This window comes from Phascolarctos cinereus, unplaced genomic scaffold (genome assembly GCF_003287225.1).
Source record: "Phascolarctos cinereus isolate Bilbo 61053 unplaced genomic scaffold, phaCin_HiC Scaffold_5;HRSCAF=322, whole genome shotgun sequence".
Lineage (NCBI taxonomy): Eukaryota > Metazoa > Chordata > Mammalia > Diprotodontia > Phascolarctidae > Phascolarctos > Phascolarctos cinereus.
In genome coordinates, this window is record NW_027555958.1 from 263,146,137 (window position 1) to 263,152,136 (window position 6,000).

Below are 6,000 nucleotides of genomic sequence, written 5' to 3' on the forward strand. Positions count from 1 at the left end.
AGGTTAGATAACCCATAAGGTCCCTTGTAGTTTCAGTGCTGGGTGTTTGGGCTTCTATTCTTTTTTTTTTTTTTAATTTTTAATTAAAAAATTTTTTTTCCATATGCTTTTGAGTTGAAAATTTTTTCTCCCTTTTTCTCCCCCCCACCCTCCCCAAGACGGCACACAATCTGACATAGGCTTTACATTTACATACCCGTTAAACATAATTTCACATTAGTGAAGTTGTAAGTAAAAATTAAAACCAATAGGAAGAACCACCAGAAAGATGAAACAAAACTCAATAGAAGGTAAAAATAAGTGAGAGTGATTTGACTTCCTTAGTTCTTTCTTTGGATGTGGACAGCATTTTCCATCCCGAGGCCTCTGGAGATGTCTTAGATCCTTGTAATGCTGAGAAGGGTTCAGTTTCACATTCTTAGTCATTGCATAACGTGGCTGCTATTGTGTACAAAGTCCTCTTGGTTCTTCTGACTTCACTCAGCATCAGACCATATAAGTCTTCCCAGGTTTTTCTGAAGTCAGCCTGTTCATCATTTCTTATAGCACAATAGCATTCCATTACATTCATATACCACAATTTGTTCAGCCATTCCCCAATTGATGGGCATCCTCTCAATTTCCAATTATTTGCCACCACAGAAAGAGCTGCTATGTATATTTTTGTACATGTGGGTCCTTTTCCCATTTGTTTGATCTCTTTGGGATATAGTTGGCTTCTATTCTTCAGTCAACTATTTTATATGTAAATGTTTGCATGTTATTCAAAGTTTTCCAGACGATATAATTTTTACAAAATGATATGATAACTTATAGGTTTGTTTTTATCTTTATTCCTCCTTTCTCATTGAAGGGCCAGGATAGAGGAATCAAATAGTCCAATTGCAGCCTGAAAGTGCAAAGAGAGCAAAGCAAAAAAAAAAATCAAGTCAATGAGGGCCTTAAGGAATGGAAAGCAAGAGCATTCATCCTTAGATTTGTCCTCTAACTTTTCATGTGTCTCAGAAGAATGACTTGAATATGCATAGCATTTGGCTTCACAGCCACTTTGACATTTGGTTCACGTTACATTAGAAGTATGCTTCTCAAGCTTTGCCAGGTATTCACTCCTTTGCATTACTGGGGCTTTGAATGGCATTGCCATCCTTTACTTCAGATTAAAAAAAAGTTTCTTCCTCAGGATCTAAAAATACTTCCTATCCTTGGAGCACAACCTTGTTTTTGCTTTTTGCCATCACTTAAGCTAGTTGCCTGACATGCAAAAAAAAAAAAAAAAAAGAAAAGTAAAACAAAACAGTTTTGAGGAAATGAAGGTGTGTTGGAGGAAACCCATATAAAGGTCTCTTGAAAATTATCAGTTTAAGGTAATGGCTATGAACAAATTTATCTTCTTTAATAGCATAAGGTCCCTTTCTACTAGGTAGGATAAAAGCAAAATATTTTGGTTTATAGTTAGAGATAAATAAATTATAATAAGGGATTTTGCTATTTATAGCAGCTCTTTTAGTGGTGGCAAAGAATTGGAAATCCTCCATAGTTGATCTTACCCAATATGGTGGAGACCATCTTATTGGCCTATTAATATTTCAGAAATATTGATGCAGACTTAGACTACTTGTGGTCCTTCACTCTTGCTACTCTTGATCCAGCTCCTTTTCTGTCCATACATTTTGTTAATGATATCTTTTCTGTAATTTCTTGCACAAATCATACCTGTAATTCTGCTATTATCTATTTACATTTATGAGTAACTCCATTGACATTTTTGTCACTTTCAATTTTTATTCTTTGGAGATCATGATATTATTCGTGATTCGCACAATGACCAGGAGAACATTGGTTTTCAAAAGATGAGATTTTGTGTTAAACAAACACATGGACAACTTTGAAAGTTTTTTTAAAAATTTCCCAAATGAAATATGGTACTCTGCCTTCCTCCTGCTAAATTCTAGGCCCAGCTCACTGTTTCTCTATAGCTTGTGTGATGAACTAATTCAATGGGATATTCATATAACTAACTTCATGTAGCAATCTGAGCAGTATAAGTACTAGATCCATTTGTTTTTCCTGTGGGGATCACTAAGTCTATCTCTTTTGAGTGACTATGGAATTCACTGAGGAGGATAATGTCATCTGCAAATAGGAACAACTGAAGGATTTTACCATTTTCCTTTTCTGTTTGGAGTTTGCACAAAGCATCCTTGGTCACACTCAGAAAGTCATTTGAATAACACACATTACCCTATCTACACCCTGATTAACACTGAAAATCAGTAGGTTATGAATAATTATCTATAATTGCATCTATAAGGGAATCATAAAATCTGAACCTATGTGTGATATGACTACCTATTAGCTACGTTGTCTTCTCTCAGCTTACTCTTAGAAGCCTACACGTAGATCTCACTTTTCAGGACAGGCTGAAAATTACTTTTCCAGGGTCAGAGACCTCATGGAATTGACTCCATGTTGATTTTCTTCCTCCTCCTCCTCACCTCCAATTCTGACTGCAGCTTGCCACTGTCCTCACCATGCCTAGTTATTCCTATGGTTTTGGTAACATTACTTTCTTCACTTACCAATTCAACCCACCTGATAGATTATGGGGACAAACAAGGCCCCTAGCAGGAGTCTGACATAGGAGTCTGACATCCTGGATCTTTCATTAAGGAAAAATAGCACCCTTACCCCACCGCTATGGGCACTTGAAGCCATGCTGTAAAGCTTTAATTAATGATAAGTTGCCCTATTACTTAGGCATGGAAGGGATTTCATTGGAGTAGAACCATTAGCCTTCATTTTCCTTAGCAGGATCTTGCTTTCTCTATAAATTTTAGTCAATTATTTGGCTGTGGTTATATGGTATATAATAGAGAATCATCTGCAAAAAGGCTACCTGTTCCTTTCTTAAATTTTCATAGAATACTCTAGTTATATGCACAGGTTATTCTCAAAAAGATTTTATGAAGATAATAAAGTAGGCATATGGAGCCATAGTTAATGAATTTTCTAATTTGCTTTTTAAAATATTGTGTGATTTCTTTCAATTTGTAAATTTGCCTTCTTTGAGAGATATTGAAAATTAATCTCTGAGCACTTTCAAAATTATATTACCATCAGAATTGATTTCTTCTATAAGTCAGTTCTGCCTGATATTTCAAACTTTATTTTCTTAAATGTCACTTCCACTGAGATGTTAGAGGTCAAATGTAGTGATTTACTGCAAGTGATGATAGCATTAAACAGAAATGCTGACAAGCCCATTTTTCAGTTAAGAAATTTGAAATTGGGTTGAACTAGAGAAGACATAATTTCCTAGGGTGTTTTCTTACTTTATCCTTTCTACTGATTTGATTTTGATTTTTATCTTTTCTCTAACTAGTCAATAGAATAATTACATGCAGATAGGTGATTCAGAAGTTATTTATTTCCTTTGCTTTCTGTTTTAACAGCCAAGTTTATTTTTTGTGATGGGGTTTGTCATCTATGTCTAGAACCTTCTAATTGTCCTCTTGAAGAAAGCAATCATATGCTATCCTAAAGCTTCTGGGTAGTTTACCAGCCTTTGCCTGTTTCCATTTCTTGATCATAAAGCATTCTTTGCCCCTCCTTTTTTACCTATCTCACTTTTCCATTGATGTCACTAACAAAGCATCTATTGACTGCCTGTCAAATTAATTCAATTTAGTTTAACAAACATTTCTTTTCAAAATGCATTTTTATATCTCTTTACAATGCTTAAATTTTCTATATATCTCTTGAACCCCCTCCTGTGCAAGAGAGTTGAGGGAGATGTATTCTTATATCTTTTCTATATAAACAATCTTGTTCTTTGCAATCTTGCAATGTTCATTTTTCATTTTGTTGTGTTGGTTGTTTTTTTCCATTTGTATTATTGTAGTCATTGTATATATTATATTCTTAGCTCTACTTACTTCACTCTGCTTCAGTTCATATAAGTCATTCTTTGCTTCTCTGTATTCATCATATTCATTATTTATATAGTATTCCATTATTTTGATGTAACAGTTTGGTTAGTTATTCTGCAACGAATGGGCAACTATTTTGTTTCCAATTCTTTGCTACCACAAAAAGTGATGCTGTAAATATTTTATTGTGTATGTGAGGATTTTGATTTCCTGAATGACTTTCCTGGGATTTATGCCTAGCACTGCAATCTCTGGGTCAATATGTTTAGACATTGTAGTCATTTTATTTGCAAAATTCCAAATTGCTTTCCAGAATAATTGTATGAATAAATAACTCTGCTTGCAACAAATTATTGTTTCTGTCTTTCCATAATCTTCCCAATATTTTGTCATCTTTGCCAAATTGTTGGGTGTGAAGCGAAACCTCAGATCAACAAGCATTTCTTAAGATCCTACGACATTCAAGTCACTATGGTAAGATATGAGAATTCAAAGACAAGAACAAAAAGAGTTCCTGCCCTCAAGAGGCTTATAATTTCTTGGTTTTGGAGAATCTTATGGTCTTCATAGATATTTACTTCTACCTCTACTACTGATGTTGGTGAATAAGCTAATGTTATTTCCATGATGGTCCTGAGAATTGTGAGGTGACCAAGAATTTAATGAAATGATGTTTCTTGTAGTCTTTGATTACATAACAAAATCAAGTTCTTTATTCACCTTTCTGGGGAGCCATCGTTCAATTTAGCTGAATATTCTTTATATGCTCTGGTTTCTTTTAGAGGAAGAATATCAGTATTCAAACAATCTAGTTGCTAGTTCCTCTAACAATATGTCAAGTATCCTCAATAATACACGTATCCTCTCAATAATGTGTAATCTTCTAATAATGTGTCAATCCTCAATAATGTATCAATTTCTCTAATAATGTGATTGAATGATAATAGTAATAATTAATAATGTAGTGATGATAATAAAGTATTAATTCATGTTTATAGATGGTCTAAATACTATATAATCCGTTTCACTTTCTATTCCTCTTTCTTGCCAGGCCATCATGCTGCCAAGGAAGAAGGGAGTTTAAATAGGACTAAGGTCCATTTAATATTTTTTTTGTTTCAAAAGTAGCCATGTCCAAAGACTTCATCTTTTGGTAGCTAGCCTGCTAGTGATGAGCTTTCTGTAACTGGCTAAGCTGGCTCCTAGAAGCTCAGTTTTCTAGCAGGAAGGTACTTTAAGTCTTTTCATTCTTGATAAGATCAGCCAAAATTTGTGTTCTATTGACACAGCCTTTAAGAACTTAGGGTCACCTCTATATCCCAGTGAAATTTTAGAAAAGGATGCTAATGAATATAGTACTACCCAGTTTTAGACTGCACCATAAAGATGTCTAGAATAAAGGAGATGATTCTCTATATTCTTCCTTCATTAGAGAACATCTGAAGGATCATGTAAAGTCCTAGGATGGGTGTTGGCAATATTTGGAACATTTCCAAAGAAGAGAAACCAGTGAGGAGTCTGAAGACCGTTGTGTATGAGTATCAGTTCCAGTTAAAGGAACTGGAGATGTTTAGTTTGAATAAAAGAAGACTTATGAGATACATGATAGAGTTTAATGGTCTGCCTTGGAAGATTATGGGTTGCCCCTTGCTAGAGGTCTTTAAGAAAAGATGGGATGTCAATCAAGTAATCAATATTTACTAAGTGCCCACTATGTGCCAGGTACTGTGCTAAGCGTTGAGGATTCAAAAAGAGGTAAAAGACAGTTCCTGCCCTCAAAGAGCTTACAATCTAATGGGAAAGACAAAATGCAAGCAAATATATACAAAAGCAAGACATATACTGCATGAATAGAAAGTAATTAACAGAGAGAAGGCATTAGAATTAAGAGGAATTAGGAAAAGCAAAGACAGCATGGAAAAGATGAGATTTTATTTAGAAATTAAAGGAAACCAAAAAAGTCAGTAGGCAGAGTTTAGGAAGGAGAGCATTCCAGGTGTGGGAAACAGTCAGAGAAAATTCCAGGAGTCAAGAGATGGAGTGTCTTGTCTGTGAACATCAAGAAGGCCAG